The sequence below is a fragment of the Plectropomus leopardus genome, chromosome 17 (assembly GCF_008729295.1).
Source record: "Plectropomus leopardus isolate mb chromosome 17, YSFRI_Pleo_2.0, whole genome shotgun sequence".
NCBI lineage: Eukaryota > Metazoa > Chordata > Actinopteri > Perciformes > Serranidae > Plectropomus > Plectropomus leopardus.
The window spans coordinates 17,468,134-17,478,698 of record NC_056479.1 but is presented as its reverse complement, the minus strand read 5'-3'; the positions used below and the strand labels follow the sequence as shown (position 1 = coordinate 17,478,698).

Here is a 10,565-nt window from a genome sequence, read left to right as displayed (position 1 = left end):
TAAAAAACATTAATCTCGAAGAGAATAGATGATTCATGCCAGATTTAGCTATGAGCTAGTTTACATCTGCAGTCTCTGGGCAGGTACAAACAGGACAAATAGCTCACACTAAAAAAAACTTACCACACATGATTAACAAAAAAAAACATTACATTACAATAGACAATACAAACAGATGAAAAAAAACATCAACATACCAACACGTGTGATCGCATGTTGTCACAAGAATCAAGCCCCTGTGAAAGCTAAGGAAGTTTGAGAGTTTTCAGTAGTTCTGTCCATTGGTGTGAAATTCATGTAAGCAAAATGACTGACACTGTGCTCTCTCAACAGGATGTCTTTCTCAGGAGTTTCCTCAAGTTTAACCAGTCTTCCCGGTACACATTCTCACGTGATCTCATGATATCACATGAATCCAGCTGCCATGCAAGGTAAGGAAGTTGATGAGTTCTCGGTTGTTCTGTCCACTGGGTTAAAACTCATGAAAATAATGACTAACAATGTGTTCTCTCTCTTTTTTTAGGAGTTTCCTCCAGTTTAACCAGTCTCCCCTGTGCACAGTCTCCCTACTAACAGGGTTTTGACAGCTGCCTTGCAGACTTCCAGAGGTCAGATTTATCAATTCCCTATTTATCAGAAATCACTTGCTTTACTGTTATGGCATTGTTCATGCATCCCAAAAAATGTTTATTAAGTGGTGTGAGAGCACACATTGTGAGAGTTTTAATTATCATAAACGACTTATCATTTTTCAGATGCTTTTTGGCTGGTATCTGGAGACATTAAAAAGTAGCATTTTCTACTGTGAGCGTATGCAAGGTCAAGGGAGTGGAGCATGAGCAGAAGAAAATTGAAACAATATTAGCTTAGTGTCAAAAAACTGATATCTTTTTTACTAAATGTTTCTAGTATTTTGTATTCATTCAACCAAGATATTTAACTACATTAACTACATATTTGTGGTCTGAATGGTGCACAAATAGATTTGGTTCTATTTCAAATAGTAAAGGGTTTTACTTGAAGTTATTTTCATAGTCCTTTTCAGTGCAAGACCTCACTACAGTATTTGCACAGAGTGATTTGTGGGTCCACTCTCACACCAATCAGGGAGCATATTCATTAATTTGTATATTTACAGTTCCAAAAGTGCCCCATGTTAATTAGCCACTTACAGCAACATTGCTCTTTAATGAAGCATGCATCCACCAGTGTTCTTCAGGCTACTGTTTATTTAGTTTCTTTATTGTAATGAAACTCAGATGCCTCATGTTTACACCAGCAGAAGTCAGTGAATGTTTTTCTAATTCACTTCAGCTTGAGGTAAAGTAAACCATATATTCTCATACTGTTGTTCCACTGGAATCATTAAGACTTTTTCCGGTAATTATGCTGAAAAATTAAGTGTGCAATTATGCCATGTCCACTTAATATACAGTAAATGCCACATTGCTACTAGGGGTGATGACAGTGACATCTAATTGTAATTAGAAGCAGTCAGTGAGTTGTTGACAATTTAGACAGTGTGGTGTTAGGGACAAATACAAAGCAGCATTATAAATTGCTGTTCTTTCAAGTTTAAGTGCAACTGCAGTATTTTTCAACCTGTACTCTATTTTTCTGTGTTTTTCTAAGTGATTAATGCAGACAACAATTTTTGACACTAGTCCACTATTGTGCGAGAAAGGTGCAACTGGCAGCAGTGAAAGAGGCTGCAGTGTAACCACTCAGAGCATTTGTGCGCTGTCAAAGTATACTCCACTAAAAGTCCTTGTTTTCGCCAGTGACAGGCTGAAATTATTATTCTAAGCGTCTGACAAAATCACGGAAAGGATCCCTAAAAAAAAATACCTTTTTTGTTTAAGATTAAGATTCTTTTTGTTTAAAAAGAAACAGCCCCGAAATCGCTTTTAGCCAATCCACCAGATTCCATTTAAATTCATGGTAGTATTATCGTGAATAGAGCCAGCATACTTTCCCATTTAAATGCATGAATTACAGGTTTATTTAAACCAAAAAGGAGTTGGTGATTAAGATTCAAGAACTTATTTATTATCATGCGAGCATAACAAAATTACAACCGTGCCAACTCCATTTATGCATAGTAGGTGAAAAAACAAACATCGTTTTAGTTAAATAGAAAGGATCTTACTCTTTATAAAAATAAAATTTTAACAAAAAAAGGTCTTACTCGACAGGGTCCTTTCCATAATGCTGTCAGACACTTAACTTTTATAATTATCTAAGCCTGTCAGTGGCAAAAGCACGCACTTACAGTAAATGCAAATCGATGGTGCACAAAACCCATTCATGTTACATTGCAGCCTGTTTTGCCCTTGCCACCTGCAGTGCTCTGGTTCAATAAAGGACCAATTTAAAAAAAACAACTGTTGTCTCCTACTTAGATGGAAAAGCATGACAAAATACAGTCTATATTCAAAAATACCAAAATTTATATTTAAATACACAAAATATAAAAATCTTGATGTAAACTACATTTAATGTTATGCTATTATATAGACGTCAGAGGCTGTGATTTCTTGCTTTATTGTTTGTAAGTAGATTTGAGGGACCTCTCTGACTTCCTGCCACCGACACTGGTCGGGTTACACCAAGGGGCGTATGAAGATTGTTATCATCCGGTGATCCGTCAGAGTAAATAGGACATCTTCTATACACAGGAAATGCATGCATTCCACATGAACTGAATGGTCAAAAAGTGCAGGACAGCTGAGGATAAGTGGTTCATTCTTTGAATGGAGAAATGAGGGAAAGTGAACAAGTATTGTTTGGTCTGCAATCTGTCTTCGAGAGAGACAATGCCTCTTTGATTGTAGTCTCTGTGGCCCCAAGATTCAAGTTCAATGCCAAGGAATCAATAGGCTGTGGCACAGGGGCCCCAGTTGTCAGAGGTCAAATGAGTGGGAGTTTGTGTTGGGTGTGAGGGGGGAAATGGGAAGTAGTTGCATTTTAGGGTCAGACCGAGAGATTTCCCTCTGAAAAAAAAAAGAACACGACAAAGCAGCAGAACAGTATAAGTTTTATCTGACCTTTGACCCTAATTATAAAATATGCCTGTGACCATACTCGGTTTTGACAGGTAGTTTAATTTGCATGAAAAGTACAATAATTAGCACAATGAGGTGAAGACTTCCTGAGTAATATAACAGAGACTTTTTTTTTTTTCAAATATTTTCCTCTTACATCGAAGTATTCCCATAATTATTTCAAGATAAATAATGATATCCCCTTTTTGTTTTTGTTAGCAAATAACTCAAAATTCTTATTGTTTCTACCAGTTTCTGTTCTGTACAGTTTCTTTCCTCCCTTTTTACTATTGAGCATGCACTGTTGCACAGCCCTGTCTGCACTGATTAGATTGCGCAGCAATACTTCAGATACTGCGTGTGCTGACGTCTGTCAGGCCAGGATTCTTCTCGCAGTGACAGCCACTGTTACAGCATCTAGAGGTCGGAATAATTACATTGTGTCATACTCTTTTCAAAAAGTATTTATTTTGTTTTGCATGAAAAAAAAAATGGAAAAGAAGTTCCTTTACAAGCAGTAGACCTCTGTGCTATAAAAATGTAATATTTGCTAAAAAGTCTCATTCTGGCCTGGTTAATTGTAATTTTGTGCGTCGGTTATGTAAAAAGATGCTCCCTATACAAAAAGGTCTGTCAGACAGCCTAATAATGAATCACTCGTGGTCTAGAGGGTGTAGCGTCTGAGTATTAGCTCAGACAGCAGCCTAATACTGTCTATGTCTGAGATTTTTGGCCTTCTGCCCGCTGCACTACTGTCTGGGGGATGAACATCAGAGAGGAAACGGTTGAACATTCGATAACCGTGTGTCTGTGTGTGCAGTCTTGCACATGTCCCATCTCATACTGCAAAACAAAGTTTTTTATTTGCTTATATTATTATACTGTATATATGTGTATATACTCATGTTTATTTAAAAAAACAAGGATAACCATAAATTACATCCAAAATAGTTCTATAGTTTTTGGGTTTTTTTGCAGTTTGTAGAAGAGAAAGAGGTAAGGCAGACATCCAGCCCCCTTGTTTGAATGCTTTTAAAATGTATTAATTGTTCTGTTTAGCAAACAAACGAAAATACACAGAATAGATTAAAAAAATTCGGAGTCAATGAAAGGTGCTTTCCCTTCTAATCAGAGTTTAAAGGTGAGAGATCTAATTGCACCCACTTACTGTACAGACAAAGGTATGTGGAAGGGTGGGTACATTCATAACGCAGGTTTAATTATAGCGTGTGTGTAATAGTATGCCTATTGAGTCACATGCAGTGTAAATGCAAGAACCAGCCTATGGGGAAATTAGCTATTTTTTTAACATGATGTGTGATGTGTGACGGGAAGGATTTGCGGCAGGAAACTGCCAACGGATTAAATGTGTGCTGGGTAAAAATACATGGTAAATTTTATATTTTCCCTTAAACATGGTGCCAAATGAGAGTGTTGCCACAAAGGAAGCCACAGTATATCCTCAGCAGACCCACTTTGTAACTAAACGCCGGGTCAGACTGTAAGTCCCAGTTAAGGCAACGGCTGAATCAAAGGCTGATTCTGTTGATGTTACAGTGCTGAGACATTAACCTGCATACATGGCCAACCGAGTCATGAGACTCACAGTGAATCAGCAGCCTATCAGCGGAGAATGGCAAATATTTGACTTACCATTGTTTATTTTTCTACAATGACTATGAATTCAGTGTTAAATGCATGTGTTTGTCACACATTTGCTGCCTGTCTTTATGGCAAGCACTGGCAAGTTTTTCTATTGTCTGATCAGCAGATACCCAGATAATAGGTTTAGCCTCCAAACCACACTTGGATAAACTTTGTGGGAATTGTGGAGGAATGCCTCATTGCACTGTCATCCGAAAGAGGAAATGTAAAACACATGAAACATGAAAGGGCTGTAATTATTGTCTAAGAGCTGTGGTGAGGCCGAGGAAGGTACACTTTGTGTTGGTGGTGAAGGATATATCATTCACTGAACTCTCTGTAGGTTCACTGGTGTTTAATAAACATTTATTTTGTAGCTCATTTGTTTTCTAAATGAATCCAAACGAACTTCGAATTGTGACATCATTCATAATCGTTACGACTAAACCTTTTTCGTCTTGCATTACATGTTATTAACTTTGCCTTAAGTTACACATTTACAAACATTATATCGTGAATTATTTTCTTCAAGTGGCTTACCTAACAGAGTAGATGAATGGCTTCGCCCCTCGTGCTGACATGTTAATTTTACTGAAAGGAAAACACAACTTGTGTTGGCACCAAATGTGGAGAAAGCTGTGAGTTGCTCAGCAGGAAAGTCAATTCATGGACTTCCTAAATCAACATGTATTCCTACTGACTGACATTAGACATGATAGCAGGGAAAATAATTACTCGGTAAACTTTTAAAATGGCACAGTAATTCCTTTTTAGTGTTTATTTTATAGTGAATTAAACAATGACAACTTGCCCTAACCGGATAAAGAATCTGTAATGCAAAGTCCCTAGAGCTGCTGAAATCAGGACATTTGACAGTACTTATTTTGGAAGTGACATGGCTCCATGTCTTAATCAGAACAAAACTCATTCACTGTATAAGTGGAAGAGAGTCCCTTGACAGAGTGCCTGAACAGAAGTGTGCTTCCATACTGTTTCTTTATCTGACTCACCCTCTCAAGGAATGCAAGAGCCATTTCGTCAGAGGCGGTGGAGACCAAAAGCTGTCTGAAGTTCATGTGAGGGAGCTCTGTTAGTCAGAACATGTGCACCAAAGGTTGATTGATGGAGCACCATTACGGTGTCAGACAGGAATATAGTATGTTTCCAACATGCAGAGAATGCAAGGTGCAGTCACAAATGAACCGTAAGGGAAACTGTTCTCACTTTGATTTTCACGTCATTTTTTAACTTAATCTTAAAAATAATAGAGCTTTTATTGGTCTAGCTAGAGTTATTACAGCTGCGTTCCACCATGCAGTATCAGCACACTCCTCTCTGTTGATCAACAGGGTCATTGCTACTGCAGCAAAATGAAGTAAAAGGAGCAGTTATGACAGCATGGTCTCACAGGAGGGGCCAGTGAAGCAGAGCCAATAGATGGAGGCGATTAAAGAGCTGATGGGTTACTTCAGTACACAGTTCAGCCCACAGTCATCACAGCTCTTCTTTTTGAGGTCACTTGGTTTGCATTCCTTCTCCAAAGGAATGCGCCTCATAAAAATTACTGATTGCTCAACCTTGTTACAGGACGCTCACTTAACTGTAGCAATATTCTTGTAAATGGTACTTGTAAAATTGTTGTAACCCTTTGATGCTGGTAATTAGTTGCATGTTTTTTTTTCTTTATGATCAAACTGGTGCTACAACAGTTTGACACTTCATAATTGTTTAAATGTTAGTTATTCTACTGTGCGGGTACATGATTGTTATATTTTTTTTATTGGTTTAGGGGAGTGTAAAAATTGCTATGCTGTTTTCTTTTTAAATGTCATTTTGGTTTGATTCATATGGTGGCAAAAAACACTTTAAGCTCTTCTGCAACTTTAGGACGTCATTCTATTTGGGTGCTATTGAAGTGTTTTTGTTTGTTTTTGATGTGACACAAATTAACAAACTGCTTTTTTTCAATTACAAAAAGGAATATTTTGTCATTTTTGTTTGCATGAAAAAATTATTTCTACGTAAAGCTTTTACTAATTTTTGTTGGTATAATATTACATATTATTAGATCCTAGTTGTGGATACATGCAGGTGATATGATCTGCATTTAATGACAGACAGGTACATCAATAGGATGTGAGGGGCTTATTTCAGACAAGAGCAGATGAGCCATAATCCAGGGATCAAAGAGACACATTCCAGGATGGCCGTACCTGTCTCCAGACATGCTCTATGAACATCCACCTGTCGAGTGAATGTCACCACTTTGCGTGATGTCCAGTTTAAACATGCAAAAACCAATGGCTGTTCCACAGTGATATCTGTGGGAACTGTTTCTACAACTTTGTGCACAGTCATGTGAATATTTTCTTTAATGTTTAATCGGAAGTTTTTCAGACCTGGTGGCTGCGCTGACTTGTTCATGTTTTGCTGCTTGCCATCGACAGTATGTCTTTCTTCTTTTCTGAAGAGTATTTTGTCCAAAATGTTGTAAAAAAAAAATTTATAGTATACTATGCTGTCCAAAATATGACAAAAAAATCAGAGTAAAATATTTTGTTGAAAATATGAAAAAAAAAACTTCATAGTATAGTACATGTGACATGTAAATGTGACAAAAAAGTAATGGTGTAGTATGTCATTCAAAACAAGACAAGAAAAGTCATAGTACAGTATATCATCCAACATATTGTGAAAAATCCATATACATTTGTAACTCTTCAGACTTTAAAACATTACTTTAACCTTCGTAGTTAGTATTTTTTTTAGTATATAAACATTTGATGATTCTGATTGATTGATTTAAACCAAAAAGTCAAATATTACAAAAAACTCATACTATAGTATGTGTCCTTAATCTGCCCTAGTTTTGATTAGTTCTGTAGTTTGCATTTCCTGTTTTATTTTGAAGGGTCCTGTTGTATCTGCAGTGTTTCCTCTTGTGTCCGTACTATGTTTACTTCCCTTTGTTCAGTTTTCCCTCTGCTTTGATAACTGGCCCCTCCCTCATGTGCCTGACCTGTGTCTTGTTAACTCACCTGTGTCTTGTCACTCATTTGCTTCTTGTGCTTCCCCGTGTCTTCGTCAGATCGTCGTCGGTGTATCCCCTGTGTTCAGTCACTGTTTCTTCTCTTTTTCCGTTCACCGTGTTTTTCCTGTTCTCATGTGGATTCCTATTGGTAATGGTTTGTTTCTTTTGTCTTTTAGTTTGTGAGTTCAACGGTTGCTTTGGGTTATTGCATTTCGAAACGTTTAGTGATTATGGACTTTGGTTTCTCTGATTTTATTTGTAGTTCTTGTGGATAACGTTTCTGGTTCACCATCAGCTGAATTAAAGCTTGCTTTTTGTTAACTTTTTCATACCTGCTTCTGCGTTTGCATTTGGGTCCTATATCAACGCAAAATCTGACGGTATGAAATGACCAACATGGTCAGCAGACATTATTTTGACTTTGAGGAATTTGGGAAAGTGGTACCCAAGATACAAGATCTTGTGTCTTGCCTGACTGGAACTATTGAAATTTGTGAGAGCATCTTTTTGTGCACATTGATTGAAAATACCATTTTGTCAATATATAATGGCACAGTGATGGTAGCACTAGCACCCAGCCTGCCACTTGGACTGTAAGATTGGGGTTTCTGGGCCTGCAGCCAGTCTGCACAAGGACTGCCAGCGTCCCCTCAGCTCATGTGCCAGTGAGTAACCTGTCTGTTATGGATCTAAGGAACATTGACCAGTCCTGGTTCCTCGGGACTCGTCTGAGCATCCCAGTGAGGATTCTTGGGGCCAAAGCTCCTACAAATAAGCGGAGGTCTGGTCAGCCTCAACAACCTCTGTTGCCCAGCGCTCCAGAACTTCTGAGAAGGAAGAGGTTTCGCAGACGTTGTGTGGCTTAACCGCCCAGCTCCACGGGGGTCTTCACGCCGCCCAGCTCTGCAGCCTCTGGGTTGGCTTCCGACGACGCCTCTTCTGCTCCGGCATGGCTTCGTCTGCTTCCGACTCGGCCTCCAACAACGCCTTGTCTACTTTCGGCTTGGCCTCTGACGACGCCTCGTCTGCTCCTGTTCCTGGTTTGGCTAGAGCGCCTCCCAGAGCTGCTGTGTGCGGTTGACGCCACTCCTAGTCACTTTGAGACTGTTTTTAGGTTGACTAAAGCCTTTCCCCGTGCCCCTTGAACTGTTTCCCGCCTGGCCGGAGCTCCTCCCCATGTTCTTTTCTGTACCTTCTGTAGGATGTTGTTAGCTCAGCACTAGACCAGCTGCCCTGCCCTTGGAGGGGATGCGCCTTCGACCTCAGCTCTTTCTCCGAAGGAGACGTGCCTTCGCCCTCCGGCCCCGTCTCCGGGGAAAAACACGCCTTTGCACTCCAGCCCCGTCTCTGGAGGGGACACCCTCCTGCCCGGCCTTGGACTATCTGCCCAAGCCTCATGACTTTTACATATTATTCTAAGACATTTTATTTTTATTTTTGACAAGATAGTATACTATGACTTTTTTGGCAAATTTTGGACGACATACGAAAATATGACATTTCTGTATACACTGCAACATACACAGCAATGTGAACATTGTAACATCTAGAGATCGTCTGCTTTACAAAGCCTTGTTTTTTGCCATGAATAAACAGCAGGTTTTCTCCAGGTTACTAGCTGATGTTAGCTTGAAGTCTATGGTAGCTAGCTAACCTTCAGTTTCCAACTGTTCAATGAAAAATAAAGCTTAATGTCTTTTACTCTTGTTTTCTTTTTTAAGGTTTTAGACTGGAGCTAGTGGTTGAGTGGCAAACAGAAGAAAAGACTATGCTCCAGAGATAGTGGTGCTGTTCCCCTCCCTTAAGGATCCATATACCAAAGAAGGCTGTGTAAGTCATATTTTTATAATCATTGTTGGTATAATCCTTTCATGTCCTACTAACATGTTGTGACCTGATGCTATGTGCATAACATTGATATTTGAATATTCTCTTAAATTTCTTATGATTTAAATACGATGAGGCATTTATTTATTTAATTTCAGGAACACGTCTATGATGCTGTCATCTTCTATGATGCAAGCAGCACAGGATACATTTCTTGGCATCTGAAAACAGTCCATAGGAGGATCAGCATCCCCATCTTGCACTGGCTGGTCAGAAGATGTTTGAGTTATCACTTGAATCTAGTTTTCTCTTACTGCATATTGCTTGTGTCTAATATGAGTTTCCTTATCTCAACTCTAGTCATGCTGCAGTTTGGAGAAGCTTCTCTACAACCAGCCTGGTTGGCAGCACAGACCACCTCACTGCTGGATGTCACAAGAGCAAGACTTCTGCATCACCATGGAAAAGTATCTCATCCCATGGCAAAGCTCATACAATGTTTCAGATAAAAGTGAGTACAGTAATTCATTTTTTTTAATCATCTGTAAAAATGACTAAGTTTGAAAAGTGAAACTATATGCTAATTTGGAAAATTATTTTAATTTGTTGGAATTAATTCTTCTGTAATTTGTTAAATAATTATAACATTTTTTTAGTGAAGATCTGGACACTTTAGGGAGTGACTAACTAATACCGCTCAAATAGTACAAAATATAACTCAGGGCAGTGTTATACATCTAAGTTAAAAAAAAGAGTTAAAAAAAGGAACTCTGTTATAGGGATAATGTTTAATTGTTTCAAAAGTGTTAACTCTGTAGGAGTTAATTCAACACTGGACTTTTTGCTGAGTACCATGACATTTTTGTTATATTTTGGACGACATACTATAATATGACTTTCTGACAAATTTTGGTCAACATACTTTGTATGACTTTTTTTTTTGCATATTTGGAACGACATACTATACTATCACATTTTCTGTCATTTTTTCGACATGTCAAAGATTGACATTTTTCAAC

The 10,565-nt window shown here is 38.4% G+C and overlaps 1 long non-coding RNA gene across 1 annotated transcript; it reads left to right on the top strand.

Annotated features, from left to right (window-relative positions):
- Positions 1-358: 358 nt before the first annotated feature.
- On the top strand, positions 359-9,539 carry LOC121956116. The gene is made up of 3 exons (XR_006106670.1): positions 359-431; positions 524-608; positions 9,441-9,539. It is a non-coding gene; the product is annotated as an uncharacterized LOC121956116 (long non-coding RNA).
- Positions 9,540-10,565: the final 1,026 nt, after the last annotated feature.